Raw genomic sequence first — 26,859 nt, forward strand, 5'->3', positions numbered from 1 at the left:
GGGTAGATATAAGATAATCAGGTTGGACACAATTCATGTCCCGCTTGGGGTTTATAGTCTTAATCCCCATTTTACACATAATAATAATAATAATGGTATTTGTTAAGCACTTACTATGTGCAAAGCACTATTCTAAGCGCTGGGGGGGATACAAGGTGATCAGGTTGTTCCACGTGGGGCTCGCAATCTTAATCCCCATTTTACAGATGAGGTACCTGAGGCACAGAGAAGTGAAGTGGCTTGCCCAAAGTCACACAGCTGACAATTGGTGGAGCCAGGATTTGAACCCATGACCTCTGACTCCAAAGCCCGTGCTCTTTCCACTGAGCCACACTACTTCTCTGAGGCACAGACAAGTTAAGTGAATTGCCCAAGGTCACACAGTAGACAAATGGTGAAGCTCGGATTAGAACCCAGGTCCTTTTGACTCTCATGCCTCTGCTTTGTTAGCCCATGCTGTTTTTCTTTTCCTTTAAAAAATATACATACTACATCAAAATGTAGTCTCATGTTGGAAAGGGGAAGGAGAAAGAATTTGTCTTAATCACAAGATCCTGGACTCCACTGAATAATAACAATCATTATAATAATAGTAATAATAATAATAATAACAACTTTGGCATTTTGTTAAATGCTTACTATGCGCCAGGCATGGTGCTAAGGGCTGGGGTGGATACAAGCAAATTGGGTTGGACGTAGTCCCTTTCCCACATAAGACTCACAGTCTTAATCCCCATTTCACAGATGAGGTTACTGAGGCCCACAGAAGCTAAATGACTTGCTCAATGTTACCAAGGAGACAAGTAGTAGAGTCAGAATTAGAACCCAGGTTCTTCTGACTCCCAGGTTTGTGCTCTATGCTCTAAGCCACACTGCATATTTGTTAAACGCTTACTATGTGCCAATCATTGTAATAAGTACTGTATTAATCAGGCTAGACATAGTTCCTATCCCACATTAGATTTGCAGACTAAAGGGGAGGGAGAACAGCTACTGAACGCCTATTTTACAGCTGAGGAAACCAAGGCTCATAGAATTTAAGCGACTTGCCCAAAGCCATTCAGCAGGCAAATGGCAGGGCCAGAATTGAAACCCAGGTCCCCTGACTCCCAGATCTGTGACCTTTCCACTAGGCTATGCTGCTTTTCGCTGAAGCTCAAATCCATTTTTGACAGTATTCTAACCAAGAGATTTCCTGCAGAATCTTTCATTTGCTGCTTAGGAGCACCTTGAATTAAGGCTGTCATACACTGTAGTAAGGAACTAAACAAAATTTACAAATTAAATTTTGCTGAGGATCGGATAATAACTGTACTTGTTAAGCACTTATTATGTGTCAAGTACTGTACTAAACCCCCTGTGAACATAGGGCTCACAGACTAAATTAGGAGGAAGATAAGGAATTAAATCTCCATTCTGTAGATGAGGAAACTGAGGCACAGAGAAGTGCCCAAGGTCACATAGCAGACAAGTAGAGAAGCTGGGATTAGAACCCAGGCCCTCCGACTCTAAGGCATGTGTTCTTCCAACTAAACCACACTACTTCCCAAGTATTTCAACCCAGGTTAGTGCCACTGTACTGATGGTGGCCAACTTGTACATTGTGTTTTGATCTGGCAGCGTGGTTCAGTGAAAACAGCATGGGCTTGGGAGTCAGAGATCATGGGTTCTAATCCTGATTTTGCCACTTGTCTGCTGTGTGATTTTGGGCAAGTCACTTCTCTGTACCTCATTTACCTCATCTGTAAAATGGGGATTAAGACTGTGAGCCCTACGTGGAACAACCTAATCACCTTGTACTCCCACCCCCACCCTAGTGCTTAAAACAGTGCTTCGCACATAAAAAGTGCTTAACAAATGCCATCATTTTTATTATCTGGCACTTTCCTAAACATTCTGTGAACTGTGCTAAGCCCTACAGAGTTGGCAACACTGCCTGCTGCTCCCAGCAGGCAATGAGTTAGGAGTGCTACAGGAACTGTAGGGAGGAAGCTTTGTCTGGCTGACTAATGATTTTCAAAGGACTTTAAAATTTGCCATCTCCCTCCATGAATTTGCAAAGATAAGTAGCTCAGTGGCTCTGTCTTGAGTCCAGCCAATTTCTTAAATACCTTAGAGCATGACATTAAATTACTTCCAGCTGTGCTTCTCTGACAGGACATTACTAGTACTTTCTATGTGAAAATGAGCACCTCTGTGAGTTTAAATTCAGCCCTCTACAAGACTCTCTCTATAATCACTTGAATTATCAACCTGTGATAGAAAATAACCATTAGAAATCACTTGCAAAGTGCTTTTATTTCTCTCCCTTTAGACTGTAAGATCATTATGGTGAGAGAATGTGATTGCTAATTCTGTTGTATTGTACTCTTCCAAGTGCTTAATGCAGTGCTGTATAATGCACTTTTTTTTTTAATGGCATTTATTAAGCGCTTACTATGTGCAGAGCACTGTTCTAAGCGCAGAGGAGGTTACAAGGTGATCAGGTTGCCCCTCGGGGGGCTCACAGTCTTAATCCCCATTTTGCAGATGAGGGAACTGAGGCCCAGAGAAGTTAAGTGACTTGCCCAGAGTCACACAGCTGACAGTTGGCAGAGCCGGGATTTGAACCCATGACCTCTGACTCCAAAGCCTGTGCTCTTTTCCACTGAGCCACGCTGCTTCTCTTCTTCACAACAGTGTTTAAGAACCACTGAGAAAACCCCAAAAAGAATGAAATAAACAGTGAACATGAATTCTGCAAGGGCCAGAAAAGTCAGCAAGACTTATTTAAGGCAGTCCTGGATCTCCTGCAAAGTGATTGAGGTCTTGAACTTAGTCAGACAATGTAACACTTGCTTGTTTTTTACTCCCGAAATCTGTAATACACGATATTGCCCTCACTCAATTCATTCATTCATTCATTCATTCATTCAATCGTATTTATTGAGTGCTTACTGTGTGCAGAGCACTGTACTAAGCGCTTGGGAAGTACAAGCTGGCAACATATAGAAGACGGTCCCTACCCCACAGCGGGCTCACAGTCTAGAAGGGGGAGACAGACAACAAAACAAAACATGGAGACAGGTGTCAAGTCGTCAGAACAAATAGAAATTATAGCTAGAAGCACATCATTAACAAAATAAATAGAATAGTAAATATGTACATGTAAAATAAATAGAGTAATAAATCTGTACAAACATATATACAGGTGCTGTGGGGAGGGGAAGGAGGTAGGGTGGGGAGGATGGAGAGGAGGAGAGGAAAAAGGGGGCTCAGTCTGGGAAGGCCTCTTGGAGGAGGTGAGCTCTCTGTAGGGCTTTGAAGGGAGGAAGAGAGCATGTGCCTCAACTACTATCCCTGCCTCTATCTCCATTTCAGCGGGGAATGCATTATGGAGGAGGAGGGGGGAGGAGAAAAGAGAGGGAGGCAGTCTAAAGTGTACACAGTGGCATTCTATTCTCTAAATGCTTTTACAGAGAATGATTAGACAATGAACACAAAACAGTGCAGCTCTATAACCTCCTCGCCCTCAATAACTGCCAATGCCTCTACTTTCAAGTGCTAACATCCCAGCCAAAATTGGAACATAGCATTCTAGAATCCCAGGTAACAAGTTCCTCCCTGTCATTTTTTCTGGGGTAAATGGAATACAAATATACCCCACTATATATTTGATGAATATATAGTGTAGTAGCATGGATAGAGCACTGGCCTGGGAGTTATAAGGACCTAATCTCAACTCCACTACTTGTTTGCTCTGTGACTTTGGGCATGTCACTTAACTTCTCTGTATCTTAGTTATCTCATCTATAAAATGAAGATTAAGACCAGGAGCTCCATATGGAACATGGACTGCGTCCAACCCGATTTGCTTCTATCTACCCCAGCATTTACTATAGTACCCGGCATATAGTAAGTGCTTAAAAAATACCATTTAACAATGCAGTTATATCATGAGATATGTTTTTCCGTAGACTTAGATGAACTTGGGTTCCATTCCAGGAAAAATCCTGGCATGATGACCGAACCCTACATGTATATAAAAATTACAGTCTGAATCCCTATCCCCATCCCTGTCTCCTCATCCCTTCCCCTCTATAATTTCTAGAGGCTAGCCTATCCCTGTGAACTCCAAATTTGCCCCATTCTTCACATCACTCAATCCCTCTCATGCTCCACTGAATTTTTTTTCAGACCACTGATACATACAGTAGACCACTCATGTGCAAGTGGTGATGAGCTAGGCTGATTTGATCAGGTGACCTACTTCCCCACTGCTCTCTCTCCAACCCTGATCTCTGTACCTCCCAGTACCTGCACCAGGATTCCAAAGGTCCAGTAGCCACTTCCATCACATCTCAAATCTCAGGTCCTCTTGGCATGCTGTGTAATTATCAGGAGTCTACTCCCCCTCTTCTAAGCTTGTTGAGGGCAAGGAATGTGACTGTTTATTGCTGTATTGTACTCTCCCAATAATAATAATAATAATAATAATGGCATTTGTTAAGCGCTTACTATGTGCAAAGCACTGTTCTAAGCGCTGGGGTGATACAATGTGATCAAGTTGTCCCACGTAGGGCTCACACTCTTAATCCCCATTTTTACAGATGAGGTAACTGAGGCTCAGAGAAGGGAAGTGACTTGCCCAAGGTCACACAGCAGACTTGTGGCGGAGCCGGGATTCGAACCCACGACCTCTGACTCCAAAGCCCGGGCTCTTCCCACTGAGCCACGCTGCTTCCCAAGCGCTTAGTACAGTGCTCTGCACACAATAAGCACTCAATATAAATGATTGAATGAGTGAGTAGTAAGCGCTCCATAAATACCATTGATAGATTGATTGACTGGGAATCAAAGGACCTGGTTCTAATCCCTGTTGGCCATGTGACATTGCGTTTGTCACTTAATTTCTCTGTGCCACAGTTCCCTCAACTGAAAACGGGGAGTCAATCCTTGTTCTCCCTCCTACTTTAGATTGAGAGCCCAGTGGTGGGGGCTGTACCCAACCTGATTATTTTGTACCTGCCCCAGATCTTAGTACAGTGCTTGGCACATGTAAGTGCCTAACAAGTATCATTTAAAAACCCAAAAAACCCAGTATTAATTAGTTAATTAATGTTGGTACTTGTTAAGTGCTTAGTATGTGCCAAACATTGTTCTAAGCAGTGGTGGGGATACAAGGTGATCAGGTTGTCCCATGTGGAACTCACAGTCTTAATCCTCATTTTACAGATGAGGTAACTGAGGCATGGAGAAATGAAGTGACTTCCCAAAGTCACATAGATGACAAGTGGCAGAGCCAGGATTAGAACCCATGACCTCTGACTCCCAAGCCTGGGCTCTAAGGTCCCAAATCCTGATTATCTCACATCTATCCCAGTGCTTAGTACGTAACTTTGTCAAGTGTCTGCTGTTTAACCAAAGACAAATCACTAACATTCTCCATGCTTCAGTTACCTCATCTGTAAAATGGGGATTCAATCCTACTCCCTCTTACACTGTGAACCCTGTGTGGGACAGAGAATGCATCCAATCTGATTAGCTTGTACTACCCAGAGCTTGGCATATAGCAAGTGCTTAACAAGTACCATAATAACAACTACCATAATAATAACAGAACCAAGGTAATAAGAGATCAAATGACTTGAAGATCTAGGGTGCCTTAAGTAGCTCTGCGGGCAGGAAGAAGGTGGTAATGAATGGTAAACCCAAACCCATGACTTTTTTGTGACTCAGCCTTACACCAAATTTGTCTCCCCCAAATCCTGAACACAGTAGTTTGTTTTGCCAGTAATATAAGCTTTCCAGATTCTGCACTCTGTCCAAGACAAAAATAACAGTAAGGTATTCATCTTAAAAACTGGATTTTAGGTTGACATTTATGAGGTAGGAGAACGTGGGAGTGAGCTCAAGTGTTATTACTGCATAGGGAACTAAGATTCTGGTTTCTATCCTCTTTTTAGCCCCATTCTACATTCCAGTAAGTAACAGCTTCCTCTCATTTCAAAAGAATGCCCAAGATACTGAACTCTTCCAAGCACTTACTGCAGTACTCGACACACGGCATTGCACTCCATAAATACCACGGACTGACTGATTCTTTGCATTCAAATTTTAAATTCCAATTGAGAATCCATATCCTTGAAGATGCCAAGTGATATGTCAACTGTCACCTCCACTAACAAGAACTGTGATATCACTGACAATCACCCTGTGCTTTTCACTCACTGCATTTTTCCTAACCACAAGACTCTCTGCTTTCTCCTCACAAGCGCTTGAAGACAATGCTAACCATCAATAGACATCAACACATATTGTTGACAGTCATCCTTTTTTCTGTAGTATATTTGAGGGAAAAGCATAAGGCTTTAGCAGGGGATAACTGACATAAAAACAATGCATCTCAGTCAGATCTAAGAAGCAAAATACAGTAGTGGTATGCCACTGTCACTTGCACATCTACTCTTACTTTGATCCAGTCACCTGGGGCAATATTTCTGATGTTATTTCAAAATCCCACTAGCATAGGTGCCAACTATCTGCTTAACAAGTGCTTAACAAGTACAACAATTATTGTCTGTGAGGAGAGAGAAGCTGATTTTTTCCAGTGGTTTTTTAAGTATTTATTAAGCATGTACTACGTGCCAGGCACTCTACTAAGAGCTGGGGTAGATATAAGGTAATGAGGTTGGTCACAGTCCATGTCCTACATGGAGCTCTCAGTCTTAATTCTCATTTTACAAATTACGCAACTGAGGCACAGAGAAGTTAGGTGACTTTTTCAAGGTCACAAAGCAGACATATGGCAGAGCTGGGATTAGAGCCACGGGTCCTCTGATTCTTAGGCTTGTGCTCTTTCCTCTAGGCCACAGTCTTTCTACTCCAGGTTTTTATGACCAAATAATTTTGGGCTGGAGCCTCAGTCTTAAGCACTTGACTCAGTGCTCTGCACATAGTAAGCACTCAATAAACATCATTGATTAATTACTAAGTGGTTACTAATTTTAGGATTATGATAAAGCCTAAAATCCCCCAAGAAGTCTAAACTTCCAACCCCAATTTGCTCCTCCCCTACAAGCCCCACACTCTTTCAGCTCCTACTCTTACAAAGAACAATCTCACCTATGCTCAGCAGAAACTTTCTTTCGATTTTTCTATAATGTTTATCTTCAGACAGAGTCAATGTGTTTTACATAATACTATACAAATGCAGTGCATGCATTTTGTGGCATAAGATTCTTGTTAAATGAAAAACAATTCACTGCAATCTCAAATTAGATTAGCAATAGCATGTTCCTGTAAACTGTGAAATTTAGCAAATAAAACTGTCTAAAAAATGGAACTGGAATCTCAGGGCTGTTTCTTGACCCCCTTTCCTCAGTTCATTGATATAATAATAACTGTTGTACTTGTTAAACGCTTATTATATGCCAGGCACTGGGCTAAACACTGGGGTGAATATGAGCAAATTGGGTTGCCTGGTCACTCATACTGAAAGAGTTGTTTAGGAAGCTTGTGCAATTTAACATATATTGCATTTTTTGGGTGTCATTTTTTTAATTGAAAATCCCTTGTCCAGCTGATAAAGCACATTTATTAACACAGAAGAATGATGTATGGCTATGCAAAAACTGAAGGCAATAGAAAAAGTTTACTCTTTCTAACAGATGAAGAAACAGATTATATAATGTAGATGTACTTATAAGATACCCTACATAGCTATCTTTATGGCACACAAAGGCAGGTGCATAATGTACATAAATCTGTAGATATAAGTATCTAAAAGAATTGTTTTATTCAATTAATTTTATGCAGCCATTTCAAAGAGTGCAATAGAATACTCTTTGAATTATTTGGGAAACTCTTCTTACAGGCTACAAACATCTCCCCAAGTCCTAGAAGCAGTTGCTACATGCAAATGTTTGCTTCCTAGAATCACCTGTGCAAGAAAAAACACAAATAAGTGATTGTGAACTGTTCTGAAGATGCAGCCCAGCACCGTGGCCTGACAAAGTCTGAAGAAAGCGGAAGCTGTGAATTAGTACATTACTAATAAGCCAGTGATTTTCACTGACAACAGAAAACTGCTGTCACAGAATCCTTAGGCAGCATTTTTGTCTAACACTGCAATGCTAGACAAGGACTAGAAAATCTAATTACAAAGAATAGTATAATCCTTTAGGAGATCATTAGAGTGTAGTGGTGGTCAACAATTACAATGTAGCATGCTGATGGTCAACAGGGCTGCTCAATATTTATGTGGTTGTGGAACACTGTCCAACCACAAACAGCACATCTGACTTCTTCAATAGACTGAGAAAAATTCAAAGCCTTTTTGAAGGCAAATTTCCAAGAAGCTTTCCCTAAATCCTCCTCTCTTCTCCCACTTGCTCCTGTGTTGCTCAGACTTGCTTCTTTCATTCATCCTCCCTCCCATCCCCACAGCACTTATGCATGTATCTTCATATATCTGTAATGTATTTATTTATGTATATTAATTCCTGACTTCCCATCTACACTGCGAGTTCATTGTGAGAAGGGAATATATCTGTTTTGTTGTTATATTATACTCTCCCAAGCACTTAGTTCAGTGCTTTGCACAGAGTAAGCGCTCAGTAAATACAATTGAATGAATGAATGAATGAATGAATCATATAATCTGGCCAGAAATTATATTTCTTCTTAGGGTGAAGTAAGAAAGTGGGAGGAGAGAACAAAAAGTTTGAATGATAAAGGACTGTTTGTACGCTTGTAAATTTCTTTTTTTAAAAAATGGACTACTGAATGATTCAAGCAAAAAGACAGAAGGAGGTGGAGGAATTGTGTTAAAATCTCATTTTGGGATTGGCTACAAGGAGTTAAATGCACTCAAGTGTCTCAAAATGCCCCAGGGATAAATTATCTCATAATAACCACACCCTCAAGATTTGACTTTTCCGGCTATGACATGGGGAAAATAAAATGAAAATCAGAATGAAAGAACACATATGACTGAGTTATTCTAGTTCCTAAATACATCTTGTTCACTGGGAGATTATTTTTTTCTGATTAACCATGACTGCCTTCCTCCCCAATCCAGTCTATTTTTTTTTCTATAAAACTATTAAACTTAGTAGACAAGAAACTTTTGAAACGGAATGAAATGCTATAACAAAGTGAGAAATTTGCCCTTGATAAAAGCCACCCTCCTTGGATCACTTTGAGGTATTAATGGAATTTTAAAAACTCATCTCCTCATCCCATTCCCAGATTTACGTAGCATTCCCGGCGGGGGATGGGGGAGAGTCTGATTTTGTCATTTCTTGGCATTGGAGACTTTAGGCCATCTGTACTCATTTCAAAATTTTTGCTCCTGTGAGTTAAGTGGATAATGTTATTGAGTGTTACATTCAAAAATATGCTGATTACATAACATTAAGATTTTGAGGCAAACCAGCTGCTAATCCAGCTGCTGTCCAATCTCCCTAACACGTATATTCTCCTTTCTTAAGGCTTTACTTAGATGAATTTTCCATAGGTTCACCCTAGTTTGGCTTTAGCAGTGTGCCTGTGTATTCAAAAGATAGTTTATTTTTAGCAAGAAAGAAGAAGGTGCCACCAGTGCTTGCATGGAGACAGCAGCAGGCATGAGCTGTGGGGCAGACCAGAGTTGCAGGCTTTAAATTGGTGCCATGGTTACGAAGGTTTGGTCCTGACATCATCCCTCAAGTATCTCCCAGATGTCTGGGAGGACCAATCAATCAATCAATCAATCAATTGTATTTATTGAGCGCTTACTATGTGCAGAGCACTGTACTAAGCGCTTGGGAAGTACAAATTGGCAACACATAGAGACAGTCCCTACCCAACAGTGGGCTCATAGTCTAAAAGGGGGAGACAGAGAATAGAACCAAACATACCAACAAAATAAAATAAATAGGATGGAAATGTACAAGTAAAATAAATAAATAAATAAATAAATAAATAGAGTAATAAATATGTACAACCATATATACATATATACAGGTGCTGTGGGGAAGGGAAGGAGGTAAGATGGGGGGATGCAGAAGGGGACAAGGGGGAGAGGAAGGAAGGGGCTCAGTCTGGGAAGGCCTCCTGGAGGAGGTGAGCTCTCAGCAGGGCCTTGAAGGGAGGAAGAGAGCTAGCTTGGCGGAGGGGCAGAGGGAGGGCATTCCAGGCCCGGGGGATGATGTGGGCCGGGGGTCGACGGCGGGACAGGCGAGAACGAGATACAGTGAGGAGATTAGCGGTGGAGGAGCGGAGGTTGCGGGCTGGGCAGTAGAAGGAGAGAAGGGAGGTGAGGTAGGAGGGGGCGAGGTGATGGAGAGCCTTGAAGCCCAGGGTGAGGAGTTTCTGCCCGATGCGCAGATTGATTGGTAGCCACTGGAGATTTTTGAGGAGGGGAGTAATATGCCCAGAGAGTTTCTGGACAAAGATAATCCGGGCAGCAGCATGAAGTATGGACTGAAGTGGAGAGAGACACGAGGATGGGAGATCAGAGAGAAGGCTGATGCAGTAGTCCAGACGGGATAGGATGAGAGCTTGAACGAGCAGGGTAGCGGTATGGATGGAGAGGAAAGGGCGGATCTTGGCAATGTTGCGGAGCTGAGACCGGCAGGTTTTGGTGACGGCTTGGATGTGAGGGGTGAATGAGAGAGCGGAGTCGAGGATGACACCAAGTTTGCGGGCTTGCGAGACGGGAAGGATGGTAGTGCCGTCAACAGAGATGGGAAAGTCAGGGAGAGGACAAGGTTTGGGAGGGAAGACAAGGAGCTCAGTCTTCGACATGTTGAGCTTTAGGTGGCGGGCGGACATCCAGATGGAGATGTCCTGAAGGCAGGAGGAGATGCGAGCCCGGAGGGAGGGGGAGAGAGCAGGGGCAGAGATGTAGATCTGGGTTTCTAAGACCACCCCATCTGCCTTGCTCCAAAATCAGCTCCTTTTGTCCCCTGGGGGTGGTGTCTATGCAGAGCACTAGTAAGGGCCAGAAAGCAAGAGTGACTGTAAGAATTCAGGACTAGAAATAAAAGTGTAAATGGGTTATAAAGGGATTGGGAGGGAGTGGATAAAGCAGACAGGTCTTTGTTCAGAGAGCCGGAAAGACATACCTGGCAATGGTTTCACACTAACAATTCCAAAACATGTCAGTCTCAGAGAGAAATTGGTTCAAACTCCTTGGGGAGAGGAGAATCAGGAGACAGGGCTCCTCACATGAGTACTATTAACTCCAGATCCTGTAACCAGCAAGGATGGGATAGATAGAAGATGATCAGATTCCACATGTGGCTCACAGTCTAAGCAGGAAGGAGAACAGATACTGAATCCCCATTTTGTAGATGAGGAAACTAAGGCATAGAAAAGTTAAGTGATTTGCCCAAGGTCACACAGTAGGCATGTGGCAGAGTCAGGATTAGAACTCAGGTCCCCTGACTCCCAGGCCTGTGCTCTTTCTATTGGGTCATGCTGCTTCTCAGCTTGGAATGGAATAAGCAAAGCAAACTATACATTGGTATTAAGGGTGATATAACCTGAGTGTTAAGGATATGCTAATGAATAGTTCTAATGCATTCACTTAATGTTTTGTCAAATCCCTTATGGTCAAAGTGTTTCTAAGACAATGCTAAAACTGAAAATGACAAAAAAGTGTTACTGAAATATCATTTTGGAAATTTCTGGATTCATTCACTTTATGCCATAATGTATATGGTGCATATCATTCTGCACGTTACACTCCTGTTCATTCATTCATTCATTCAATCGTATTTAGTGAGCACTTACTGTGCGAAGAACACTGTGCTAAGCACTTGGGCGAGTACAATGAATGACAAACAGACATATTCCCTGCCTACCACAAGCTTACAGTCCAGTATAGAGGTCTAAGTGTTTGTGTTATCTAAGTGGTTGTGCTTCATACTTTTTGCTGATCACCTGTTACAGTGCTTTGACACAGTAAGCACTTAATAAATATGAATGAATAAATGAATGAATGTCACCCTACCCACTGATCAGACAGGTCACCAGCACAGCCCAACACTCGGTGGGGATGTCCAAACAAAAGAACTGCCAACTTTCCCTAATAGCCATTTTTCAATTATCTGCAGTTTTAGCTTCCTGGTTCACCTGAGCAGAGGTTGAGCCATAAAATTGAGAGGATTCTGTGTTTATAGTTAACAAATAGATTCAGCAAGTGCTGTATTTTCCAGTAACACACTGCCTCCTTTCCAACACTACTTTGTTTGTGTATGTTTAGGAGCATGCTTCATGGAGTCACTCAATCACTGTCAATTGATGATGATAATGATGGTGTATTAGTCAAACTGTCCTTGAAAACTAGTCTTTCAGCACTAAGAAGCAGGATGGGATAAAATAGTCTTCGCCTTGGCCTTGGGAAAAGGATGGTGTAAGAGCTTTGTTGACAGGAAAATCATAGAAAAATATTTCTTGACGCTCCTTAGCTCAAAAATGCCAAAGTCTGTTGCATGGCTCCCTGGATTATATAAGTAATACTAAATAATTCATGAAGCAGATATTTTTTGGAGCAGAATGAATGAAGATTAAATTCATTCATTCATTGAATCGTATTTATTGAGCGCTTATTTTATGTTTAACACTGTATTAGGAGCTTGGAAAAGTACAATATACCAATAAACTGAGACATTCCCTGCCCACAACACTGGTCTGTTATTGAGGGTGGACAAATAAAGGAGCTTAATTGAGGGCCTCAGATCCCACTCCAGCCAGCTGTTTTACAACACAAGCTGTTGGTTACAGGGGGAATGGGCAAGAGAGTGAGGATGACTTGGTGCAATCCATCATTGCTGGAATATCTCAGGCACACTTCTGGCTGATGGTGGGAAAATCCAAACAAAAGTCCTACATAATTAGGTAGATAACACTTCTGTCTGTGCTTGATTACTGAATAGGATGTCCTCCCTGGGGACATCTGAGCAATTTTCTTCAGGAACGCAAGGATAAACTGAATGGAAAGGGGAGTGCACTGTGGGTGCAGTAACTCTACTGAGTGTTACGGAAAGTACAACAAAAGCAAGAAGCACATTCTCTACTCACAATAAATTTACACTCTGATAGGGGAGACGTATAAAAGTATTTACAAATATAGTCATCAGAAGCAATAATTGAGGGTATAATTGATCATACAACTCTACACATGTGCTGAGGATGGTGATGAATAAATACTTAAGTACAAGAGGTGGTTGTCGGATTGATACAACTCAAGGTGTTGGGAATTAAGAGAGGAAGGTCCTGCTGGAAAAGATGTGATTTTAGGAGTGTTCTGAGAACTAGAAAATTTGTTCCTAAAATCTGGTTACCTTGCCCAAACTTAGTTCATTATGAGACTTTGAATGGTGAATCATAATGTTTTGAATTTAAAGTGGTCCGTGTGCACCTACAGCAAAGTCTTTATATATGGTAATTCCTGCATGAATGTACTAGGTAAGCACTTAGTACAGTGCTCTGCACACAGTAAGTGCTTAATAAATGACCGAATGAATGAATCATTCAAGAACAATTCAATGCCCCTCTAAGCTACTGAATTGGAAGGGTTTTTTAAAGAACTGAAATCATTTTCTAACATCAGCTTCCACGTTATTGTTTGCACAGATCAATTTAAGCAAGATTGTCCTTGCACTTTAGTACTTTGCATACAGTAAGCGCTCAATAAATAATTCAATTCATGGTATTTAATGAGAGTTTATTGCGTGCACAGCATTGTACTAAATGACTGGGAAAGAACAATGCCACAGAGTTGGTAGGTGTGATCTCTGCCCATGTGGGGTTTACAGTCTACAAGAGGAGTTAGATATTCAAATAAATTAGGGGTAGGGGACATAGCTGAGTATAAGAATATTTACATTAGCATTTTGGGACTAGGGTGGGTATCAAAATGTTTAAGGGGTACAGAGCCAAATGAATAGGTGAAGCAGAGGGGAAGGCAGATAGGAATATAAAGGGTTTAATCTGAGAAGACTTCTTGGAAATGTGCTTTTATATGGGTTTTGAAGGTGTAGAGAGTGATAGATTGTTAGACATGAAGGGGGAGGGAGTTCCAGGACAGACAGAGGATGTGAGCTAGGGGTCAGTGGTGAGATTAGACAAGATTGAGGTACATTCATTCATTCAATCGTATTTATTGAGTGCTTACTGTGTGCAGAGCACTGTACTAAGTGCTTGGGAAGTACAGGTTGGCAACATATAGAGACGGTCCCTACCCAATAGTGGGCTCACTGTCTAGAAGGGGGAGACAAAGAACAAAACAAAACATATTAACAAAATAAAATAAATAGAATAAATATGTACAAATAAAATAAACAAATAAATAGAGTCATAAATATGTACATACATATATACATATATACAGGTGTTGTGGGGAGGGGAAGGAGGTAAGGTGCAGGGGATGGGGAGGGGGAGGAGGGGGAGAGAAAGGAGGATCTCAGTCTGGGAAGGCCTCCCAGCCTTCGGTCTCTTCCCATTCCAGTCCACACTTCACTCAGCTGTCCGGATTATTTTTCTATAAAAATGTTCAGGACGTGTCACCCCATTCCTCCAAACACTCCAGATGAGGAAATTGGGGCACAGAAAAGTTTATAACTCGCCCAAGTTTGCACCACAGGCAAGTGGCTTGTTGTAGACAGGGAACATGCCTGTTATATTATTGTATTGTTGAGCACTTAGTACAGTTCCCTGCACACACTGCATGCTCAATAAAGAAGATTGATTGATATATCTATGCATGTATACACAAATGAGTCTACGTTTGTGAAAGCCAAACGAAAGATGTATCGTTTCCAATTATGAGTACATCCACTTCTATGTATATAAGGTTGGCATAGTTGGTTATTAAAGGTCAAATTTGTGTTGAGAATACTTCACTTAATGAAATACACATTTCTGGACTCTGTCAAATAACTCCATTCAGTCTTAGAGTTTAGAACATCACTTTTTCACCCACCGGGAAATAAGTTAACAAAGAAATTCATTCTTTCCCTGAAGGGAGTAATTTATCTGATCACTGTCTTGGGCTACTTGGTTTTACTAATCAGATAAATTCATCTTTACATTTGTTTAAGAGGAAACGCCTGAAATATAGTAAAATTGACGGTCTGGGTCAGAAAGCTTCACTGTAGAAATCTTGATTTGTTTTGTTCTTAGAAAAATGAACTATTCCAAAGAAGATGAAAACATTTTCTAAAGGCCAGACTTTTCGATCAAGGATTGAGGGGCTTCAAATGATCATTAAGATAATACTGCACAACTCTTACATCTGCTGAGTTGTTTCTTGTTGGGCTCCCTAACCAGGCAAGAATTTGGAATTGCCCAGTAAAGAAAGCAACCAGACCAGAGAAGAAGGAAAGCCAATGCTATTCCTGCTGGCAGGTCATCAAAGTTCACCTCTGCAGGAGCACAGCAAGAAGCAGTTCTGTAGTCATAGAAGGCAAGAACTCTCAGAAGCTGGCCCACAGTGGGAAATTTTATTCAATCAGTGGTATTTATTGACCACTTACTGTGCAATGAATGTATGGTAGGGTACAATGCAATAGAGTGGTAGGCATAGGCCCTGCCTACAAGGAGCTAAGAGTCTAGAGGGGCAGATATGAAAATAAGTTACAAATGGGGGAAGTAGCAGAGTATAAGGATTGTACTTATGTGCCATACTTATGTGCTGGAGTATTCAAGTGTCTAAGGAGTACAGATCCAAGTACTTCAGAATTAGAGAAATAGCTAATGGAAACAGTTCAATCTTAGCCACATTGAGTTTTAGGTGTCAGCAGGATGTCTTCAAAAGGCAGGAGACACCGTGAGATGACTGCACAGTCCCAAGTGCTTAGCACATAGTAAGTGCTCAATAAATGCCATTGATTGATTGATGGCTATAAGCTCCCAAGTGCTCTGCACATAGTAAGGCTCAATAAATACCATTAATTGATTGATTAAAGGGGAGAAGTAGGGGGGTTGAGGAACCAACTTCATAGAGGTAGTAAATGAAGCCATGTGAGCCCTCAGGGACAAAGAGAAAGGCCTTGAGCAAAGGGTAAGAATTATTCATCATCAAACCTCTGTCTTCTCCCCTCCCGCTCACTTTCACAGCCAGCCAAACACTCAGCCACTCAGCAGGTGTCCAGGAGCTACTTTTTGGACAGCTGCATTGAGAATTAGTAATGAGTACATTTCCCTTTGAGTTTCTTCTACTCTGTTGCTTTTCAATCTACAATCTTCTTCAATATTCTATCTGGACAAAGACAGTTACACTTTATACAACCAGCAGTTCAAACAATCAATCAGTGGTATTTATTGAGTGCAGAACACTGTATTAAGTTCTTGGAAGAGTATAGTACAACAGGGTTAGCAGACTTATTTCCGGCTCACCATTAGCCAACATTCTACAACCAAGCCCTAAAATAGCTGGATTTACCCAGCTATTTATGGTATTTGTAAGTGCTTACTATGTTCCAGGCACTGTACTAAATGCTGTTTTAAACAAGTTAATCAGGTTGGACACAATCCTTGCTCCACATGGGGCTCAAAGTCTTAATGCTCCTTTTACAGATGAGGTAACTGAGGCTCAGAGAAGGTAAGTGATTTGCCCAGGGTCACTCAGCAGGCAGGTGGCAGAGGACTTGTTATTACAACACAACACAAGTCCTTTTGATTCCCAGGCATATGCTGGGGACTTGCCCAACTGCTCTTGTCCCTGCCTAAGAACTCAGAAACCTCAAGTTAAAAGCCCACTGGGAGATATGAGTGTTTCCTGCTAAAATACCACGTGATTTTTTGAATACTCGATTTTTCTGTAAGACCGTAAGATCCTTAAGGGCAATGATTGTGTATACCAACTCTGTTGTATTGTACTCTTCCAACTGCTTAGTGACATTTCTGTACACAGTAAGCACTCAATAAATACCACTGACACTGCTTGGGTTGATTTATGAACAGGGATTATTCTGTACCTTGGAAGGTCATTATAATGAATGAATTAATAGTTGTAATTAATTCACCAGTGTTTGGAAATAGACATAATGTAACAAAGATCTTATGGCCAAAAATATGTTTTACTGTATACTTCTTAAAATCTTATTTATGGAACATAACAGAAGGTTGGTTCTTCACATCTAATTGATGTGTAATCAGTTCACACTGGCTTCAGTGAAATTTCCAGATATGTGATCCACTATTTTCATTAGTAACTGCATGTATTATAAAAGACTACAAGCTAAACAGATAGCATGTTTACTAACAGTTTCTATTTTTTCATATCCTGGATGAAAAGGTCAGTGAACTTTATAATATCTAAATTGTTTTCTTGTTTTACATCAATAAAGTACATATGACTGAACAAAGCTATTCTTGATATTCATTCATTCATTCAATCATATTTATTGAGCGCTTACTGTCTGCAAAGCACTGTACTAAGTGCTTGGAAAGTACAAGTTGGCAACATAAAGAGACGGTCCCTACAGCGGGCTCACAGTCTAGAAGGGGAAGACAGACAACAAAACAAAACATATTAACAAAATTAAGTAAATAGAATAGTAAATATGTACAAGTAAAATAAATAGAGTAAAAAATATGTACAAACATATATACAGGTGCTGTGGGGAGGGGAAGGAGGTAAGGCCGGGGGGGCGGGGATGGTGAGGGGAAGGAGGGGGTGAGAAAGCAGGGGGCTCAGTCTGGGAAGGCCAGGGCTTAGTCTGGGAAGGAGGGGGCTCAGTCTGCGATATGAAATTTGTACGAGTGACCTCAATGAATAACATCTGCTTTATCTTTTAAATATAGCTATTTCTCCGAGTATATAACTATGTAAATAAAATAGCAAGAGTTGAGTTCCATTAATTCAGAGAACATTAGAGTAACTTCTGATATTTTCAAACACCTTAACTGACAGTGTGAAACAGGAAACAAACATTAAGGGAAGAATAGAAGTTTAGTTAGCTGTACGTTTTCACTTAAATCGACTCCAATAAGACTTGCATTATTGCTCTATGAACACAGAAATAACTCTGTGCTTTAAGAACCTGTGCTATATTACGATAATCTAATTTGTAGACTACATCATCTACTTGATGATTATTTGAAATAAATGAATCAATCTCACCACTTTGTGTCTGAGGTATTAATAGCAACAAATCTTTATTTACTAATCATGTAAGTAAATGATTACCTTATTAAGCAATTACCATTTGCTTGATATGTAGAGTTAGGCTAAGTTATGTGTTTAACATTTTCCCTGAAAATGCTCCTTGGATACTGGTTGGGGGAGTGACAGAAAATCCCTCTATTCCTAAATACACCTTCATTTTATTTTGATTTGTGCAGGTTAGGAATTAAATTACTCTTTCTTTAGGGGTATTCATGGGATTTGACTTCTAATATTTTTATTTTACAAAGTAAAAGGTGTTGAGTTCCTGGAGTTACATGTAGTTAAAATGAAAATATAAAAGTAATGATACTAAATAATTGCTCTGCCCAATATTACTTGTTGTTCAAAAATACTTCTTTAATGAGATACTGTGTTTCAAAGCTCATCATTATCCTCACCACTGATATTAGTATGTGTGTGGATTTTTTTTTGGTTGCGTGAGCAGTTTGTTGTTGGATCTGGATTACATTAATTTTTCTACTTTTTTTGTAATCAATCAATCATATTTATTGAGCACTTACTGTGTGCAGAGCACTATACTAGGCATTTGGGAGAGTACCACACAACAGGGTTGGCAGACACATTCCCTGCCCACAATGAGCTCACAGTTTAGAGAGGGAAACAGACATTAATGTAACTAAATAAATTACAGATATGTACATAAGTGCTGTGGGGCTGGGAGGTTGGGGTGACGCAGAAGGAAGTGGAAGAAAAGGAAAAGAGCGCTTAGTAAGGGAACTACTCTTGGAAGAGAAGTGCCTTCAATACGGCTTTGCAGATGGGGAGAATAACTGTCTGCTGGATATGAAAAGGAATAAAAGGTATTTCATGTATCATAAAAGACATTCCAGGTGAAACCTTGTGTTAACAGGGGGCCTGCTTCAAAAAAAAGGTGAAAAACCTTGACTTAGAGCTCTGAATTAATTAGCCCACTTTACCTACTGCCATTGTGCTGTGTCGATTCACCAATGTAAGATACTGAACAGGGCCAACACTGTCCTCGAAGAAAAATTTTGAGACGATGATTAGAAAATAGCTATGGAGAGAAATGAAGGGCAGATGTAAACCTGTCAGGGAGGCAATTTAAGGTTTATTCTGTGCCTTGAGAGGTTCCCAAAGCTGAGAACAGTATTTGGATGGGGATTTTCACTATGAACCACTTTTAAGGTTAAAACACTAGCAAAATTTAGCAAAGTGCTCCCCAGTAAAGTTGGCAGGAAGCCAAAATATTACAAAATGTGTGCAGAAAGATATTTGTGGACATGGCACCTCAAAGCTAGAAAATAGCAGGCCTCAAAGTGCTGGCCTGAAAACAGGCAGAGTGCTTCCCACAAAGCAAAGAAGCACAACACACAAGGAGAGTAGGCTGATGCAGTTCATTTTACAGGGACTATCCTGCAGGCATTGCTTACAACAGATAATTTGGGGACATTCTGAAACCTGTTTAAATGCTTAGAATGCTTCTTCATGGAAAAGACTATGTTATCCTAGCATAATGGCTACATCCTTGTGAAAAGATGACAAACCTAAGTTGGACTGATTACTAGTCAAATGTACTTTTAAGTGAAATACCAATGCAGATTGGAAAAGAACAGAGAAAGCCTAAAAGCACATCTGACATTATGAAATAGAACAGTTGTGCAATATAGCCACAGTTCTACATGGGTGACAGGACAAGAGGAATTCTTTACACTAGGGAAATTTACATTTGGGTTATGTTCTGTTTATCGAAATTGTGTTTCAAGCACATTCCATCAAAGGGAAATCTTCTTTTTTCCTATTATCCTCTTATTCCCTATTATCTTTAATAAAAAATAAACCAAATCCAAATTAGGTGAAAACAAGGGGACACATAAAAGTGTCCCATATCCCAAAGCAATTCTAAATCAAACCAAAAGGAAAAAAAGTGCAGGTTTTGCAAACATGACAGGTTTTATCTAACTTCAAATTTTCCAGTGTCAAAATTATTATTTTTCTTTCAAAGAACCCTGGAAATTTTTTTCCTTAAACAGCTCCCTTGCACCCCTTCCCCCACCCACCAAAGCCTAAAGTATTTTCACAAGGACCTAACATTTGAACATTCATATTTTGTTTTTTAATAAACGTTACATATTGCCTATATTTCATAATAGGATATTATCCTACATAGATTCTTCCTGGACTGAAGAGTTTATTTTCAATAGTAAATATATATTTCTGTATGATCACAAGGTTTACGGTCCCTAAAGTTTGGAGACATACAGTATAGTTTTCAATGCTCTCAACCCCACAATACTGAGTCAACAGTGGCAATGAATGGAGTTTATATTCAACAACAATGGTATTGTGTTCAAAATAAAGGTGGCAAAAGGTGTGATGTTGATTATCTTTATCTCTTCTGCTTTCCTGCCTTTCCTCTGTATTTTCTCCATTTCTTCTGAACTAGTCTGCAACCCTTTTTTTGACAATTTATTTTCCATCTACTTCAAAATATACGGTCCCTGTTGGCAGGGAATATATGATTCTTTGTTTTGTACACCCTAAGTGCATCATACAGTCACTGTACCTAGAGGGAACTAAATAGCTGCTGCTGCTGCTGCTCCTGCTGCTGCTGCTGCTGCTCCTGCTGCTGCTGCTGCTGCTCCTGCTGCTGCTCCTGCTGCTGCTGCTGCTGCTGCTGCTGCTGCTGCTGCTGCGTTGTTCTAAAGACCAAAAGGCAATACAAAACTTGACTTAGAATGCTAGCTCTAATTATACAAATAAAAGGACATATGCCCCTGTGTTTCCTTTAATTAATCTCTTAAAAAAGACTAAGTCTGAATTATAGGACTAACATAATCACAACTATTGGAATCCAAATGGCAAAGATTTGATCAACATTAAAGCCAGTAAAGATTGAAAATTAGATATTGCATAATGATACTGAAACACTTCTAATTCAACAGAGCCAGGATGGCACATACAATAGCTTGCCTTTTCAAATATATCTCAATGTCAGAGAGATAGAAATAGTATCTAAACAAGGATGATTTGGTAAATTGAAAGGGCTTTCTAAAACTTGCAAAGATCTGGTAAATGGTAAATGATAGGTAAATGACTACACTGAAGTTAGGGTAAAAATATATATTTGTAAGCCCATACATACACAGTTCACAATTGAATTTTCCTGATCTGTTTTGTGCAATATCATTTGCAATTTTCATAACAATCCAAAAAAACTTCCTCAAAAACAATCAAAGTTGTTAGAATACTGCACAATGAACTAAGAAACTGAGACTTTTACCAAGCTCATTTGGAGTTTTCCCATTGACCCTATATAACACATGAATTTATTTACATCAGGGAAGATAACACAACACTTTTCTTTGAATAGTAACTGTCTTGGACCTATCCTTCACTTGTCTCAACCTTCTCTCCAGGAAAAACACTGTTAGCAGTGATCAAGAGGCAATGCCTACAACTGATGGCCAGTATTATTATTATTAAGTGCCAATGAGTCACTTCTGATTAATAGCAACTCTATGGATATATTTTCTCCAGAACGTCCTGTCTTCTGCCATGATCCGTAACCTAATGGTTCTTCTGTTATTGTTGTTCCGCTCATTATCCATCTAGCTGCTGAACTGACTCTCCTTGTTTTCCCTTGACTTTTCCTGGTATTAGTGTTCCCTTGCCTTTTCCTAGTATTAGTGTCCTCTCCATAATAGTCCTCCTGATTATGTGTCCAAAATATGCTAATCTAAATCGAGTCATTTGGCCTTGCAAAGACCACTTTCGCTTGAGTATGCAAAGCTGTAAAGTTGGCCAGAACAAGATGCTAACTGGCAAATTTTAATACATCTTTCAAGGTGGTGTCAGCAGTTTGGAAATGGCAACCCAGAAGATGGAGTTCATATTGAGACCTAAGAGATCCAAGTATGGGAGATGAACTCACTGGGCTGAATGTTAACAGGAGAAGCAGCATGGCCTAGTGGAAAAAGCACAAGCCTGGAAATTAGAGGACATGGGTTCTAATCCCAATTCCACCACTTGTCTGCTGTGTGAATTTGGCCAAATCACTTCACTTCTTTTTGTCTCAATTCCTCAACTGTAAAATGGGGGTTCAATACCTGTTCTCCCTCCTACTTAGACTGTTCAACCTCTCTGGTTTTGGGGCTGCATTCAACCTGATTAATTTGCATTTGTCCCAGTTCTTAACACACTGCTTGACACAAAGTAAGTGCTTAGCCAATACCATAATTATCATTAATTTACATGAATGGGATGCTCAGCAGATCCCACAGATCTCATAGTGGAAAATCACTAATTCTTCGTAGTTTTTTTTTCCTCATTCGGGTAATCAACATTTTCTTGCTGTGCTTAATCACCATAATCCATTGAATTTCCTGAAGATTGGGTCCTTGCTATAGCTCACTTGCTCAATGCATATTAAATTTATTTTAAAACTCCTTAGAACTTGTCATGTGGGATCATTCTCAACAGTTCACAGCAAATTTCTGCTACCCATACAAATGGAACATTCAGAAGCTAAAGGTAAGTCAAAGGTATACCTTCTGGCTTGCTTTAAGATTCTACTGATGTGCTTGGTCATACGATTTCCCATTTCTTTTTTTTTATGGTATTTGTTAAGCACCTACTATGTAACGAGCAGTGTTCTAGGCACTAGGGTTGATGCAAATTTATCTGGCTGGATCAGTCCTTGACCCACTAAGTGTTCACAGTCTAAGTACGTGGGAGAACAAGTATTGAATCCCCATTCTGCAGTTGAGACTGAGGTATAGAAAAGTTAAGTATTCTTTTATTTTATTAGGTTTGCCAAGTCTCAGTTACTCATTCTGACACTACATATTCAAGGGTGTCAAACCCCAACCGTCTCCATTTATTGGGCTGCATTTTGCTCTTTCGGAAGCCATTCAGCGTTACTTCCCCAGTCCTAACCAAGTATGTGCAGTATCCATCTTGGGTTTAACGAAATGAAAGTCACACTGAACATTAAAATGGATGACAGTTTATAACTTACTCCACTGCAGTTTTTTTTTGTTGGCAGAGAGGAAAAGTGGTCTTAAAAATCCCTGGCTGAAAAGCCACAGCTGGAATCTACGGAGTTTATAGCAGGTGGAAAACTGAGGTCAATTTTAACTGTTCCACATTTGCTTTTCTATACTTACAAAATACGTTCTTTACTCTTGCAAACAATGATTGCAAGAAGAATTGTTGCATACCCAACATAAGTGTGAATGGTTCACTTGAGTAGTGAGTTTTTAATTGATTAACTTTCTTGTGCTTTTCCAGAAATGGTTAATACGGATAGAAGCCAATATCAGCAGACTGGCTAAATAACTAGTGAACTTGGATAGTCCTGGCAGCTTGTTCCTTCCATAAATTACTATGGATTTCCTAAAAATATCCCCAAAACAATGCAGAAATGATGATATTCAGGATCTTTTTTTTTTCTTTTACTAAAAATGGATTTCCAGATAACTTGTATCTCCATCCTAGTTTGGATAGGTCTAGTCCCCTCAACTTGGGAATTTGAGGGAAAATATTAACTTCTACACATGCACGCACACACACATGCACAAATGTATGCACACACGCACACAAATGCACGCGCACACGCACACACACACACACGCAAACCAGTCTATCACTACTTTGGATTAGGCAACTGAATGAAGCATGAATGGCTAAATAATAATTTCTCACATTATTTAGATTACAGTCTTTTCAGTTGCCTCATACATTAATCTGCAAATGGCAATGTACAAATTCATTTCAGCTTAGACAGAAATGTGGTGCAGATTATTTAGTTAGACATGAGTATGAAACTTTCTAAGAGGATGAAAGGAACAAGCAATATTTTAGTAAAGGAAGAGACAAATTTGAATTCATCTTTTTAAGTTTTCCTGAGTTTGTGAAGGTAGGTTGAGTTAAAATGCATTAATAATAATAATATGATGGCATTTATTAAGCGCTTACTATGTGCAAAGCTTACTGTTCTAAGTGCTGGGGAGGTTACAAGGTGATAAGGTTGTCCCTCGGGGGGCTCACAGTCTTAATCCCCACTTTATAGATGAGGTAACTGAGGCAAAGAGAAGTTAAGTGACTTGCCCACAGTCACACAGCTGACAATTGCCGGAGATGGGATTTGAACCCATGACCTCTGACTCCAAAGCCCGTCCTCTTTCCACTGAGCCACGCTGCATTATATCATTTTATTTCATTTCTCTACTTTAGCCGAAAATCTATGTCAATTTTACCAAACTTTCATTTAAGGTTTAAATAGAAAGTGATATGGTTCTGAATTTAATTAACAATAACAAAAAATTCCTAGGACATCCCCTTGTACCCGTACCTTTAGCTCAGTCGACTAAACAATGCATCTTAGTAGCACAGGACAAAAGGTCATTTGGAAGGGATGTGCCTTTAAGACTTTACAAAGGCTGAGTCATCAATTCTTGTAATAAAAGAGGAAGCATTACTCAGTAAAGGAAAGATGATCACTTTAAATAAGGAAATGATTTTGCAGGATGAACACATACTGCTTTCTATTAATGATAAGCAAAGTCTACAAAAAGCACAGTGGGGTCTGGTAGCTCTGTGAGATAAAGCTTTCTTGTCCAGTACCTGTGGAGAATGCTCTACAAATAGATTTTACATTGTATCCACTCACTAATTTCCTTGAGCTGAACTATGTTTTCATAGCAGAGACTAGTAAATACTGATGACTACATTCATTGTATACAGTGCCTAATTATGTTTGTGATGGTTCCTAGGATCAAGATATACTAGGATCAAGAAGGACATTGCACATTTCATGCCATCAATGAGAATAATTACACCAACTAGATTGGTAGTGGATTTTAATAAGGACTGCTGTAGGTGCTAGATGAACTGCCACTGCATTTAAGAGCTTCAAGACTTCCTTGAACAATCTAATTCTAGTTCTCTCAGACTGCAGGGACTATATTTTTGCATATGCTTGCATTACAAAAACTTGCATGTAGTACTCATCATGTCCAGTGCTCTGCCTAACACACATGCGCATAGGTGGATAATTCATTTTTTCTTACCCTGTTTCTGGACAGGTTCACAGTGTCAGAAAAATGTTCCTTAATATTGATATCGCTTTCTAACTAAAATACATGTAAAAAACTGTGAGCCCCATATGGGACAGGGACTGTGTCCAACCTGATTAACTTGTATCAAAAAAAAACATCTGCGCTGGGCAGCAGCAGCATGGGAGAGAGTCAAGGGCAGAGACTCAAGTTTACTGCATGGCAGAGGGCAATGGTAACCACTTCCATATTTTTACTGAGAAAACTCTATGGATATATGACCAAATAGATTGTAGATGGAGAATGGGGCTTTCTGGAAGAGAAGTGAGTGGATACAATGTAAATCTATTTGTAGAGCATTCTCCACAGGTATGGACCAGAGACAACTTGACAGCATAAGACAAGACACCAGTGTGCTTAGAACACTGTCTGGCACATAATAAGCTCTTAACTAGCACCATTATTATTATTACATATCTATAGATATATATAAACACACACACACATTGGAGAAGTAACGTGGCTTGTGGAAAGCGAACAAGCTTTGGAGTCAGAGGCCATGGGCTCCAATTCCGCCTCTGTCACTTGTCAGCTGGATGACTCAAGGCATATCATTTAACTTCTCTCTGCCTCAGTTCCCTCATCTGTAAAATGGGGATGAAACTTGTGAGCCCCACGTGAGACAACCTGATTACCTTGTATCTACCCCAGTGCTTAGAACAGTGCTTGGTACACAGTATGCGTTTAACTTATGCCACCACTAATATATAATAATATTAATAATGATGGCATTTATTAAGCACTTACTATATGCAAAGCACTGTTCTAAGCGCTGGGGAGGTTACAAGGTAATCAGGTTGTCCCACGTGGGGCTCACAGTCTTAACCCTCATTTTACAGATGAAGGAACTGAGGAACTGGGAAGTTAAATGACTTGCCCAAAGTCACAGAGCTGACAAGTGGCAGATCCGGGATTTGAATCCATGACCTCTGACTCCAAAACCCATGCTCCTTCCACTGAGCCATGCTTTCTCTCTCTCTCTCTCTCTCTCTCTCTCTCTCTCTCTCTCTCTCTCTCTCTCTCTCTGTCTCTCTCTGTCTCTCTCTGTCTCTCTCTCTCTCTCTCCCCCCTTATACTGTCCAGAAGAAGTAGCACATTTCTTAACAAAAGTTTCAGTTATAGAAATTTTTGAAGGCTTGACCAAACCTTCATTTCCCAGCTCCCTCTCCCTTCTTGACCTTGGATTTGTACACTTTATTCACCCCACCCTCAGCCCCATAGCCCTTATGTACATATCCATAATTTAATGTGTCTCCCCTTCTAGACAGTAGGCTGTAGCTCATTGTGGGAAGGGAACATGTCTATCTACTTGTATTGTATTTACAGTGTAGATAATAAGTACTCAATAAATACCACTGATGATGAAGTAAGCACTTAATACAACTGATTTATTTTTTTTATGGTATTTGATAAGTTGATTATATTTGCCAGGCACTGTACTAAACATTGGGGTAGATACAAATCATTCAGGTTGGAAGCAGTCCAATGCATGGGCTCACAGTTTTAATCTTCATTTCACAGATGAGGCAACTGAGGCACAGAAAAGTTAAGTGATTTGTCCAAGGTTACACAGCCAACAAGTGGCAGATCAGGGATCTGTGAAGCTATTTTTTAAATTAT

Source organism: Tachyglossus aculeatus, chromosome Y2 (genome assembly GCF_015852505.1).
Source record: "Tachyglossus aculeatus isolate mTacAcu1 chromosome Y2, mTacAcu1.pri, whole genome shotgun sequence".
In the NCBI taxonomy this organism is placed as follows: domain Eukaryota; kingdom Metazoa; phylum Chordata; class Mammalia; order Monotremata; family Tachyglossidae; genus Tachyglossus; species Tachyglossus aculeatus.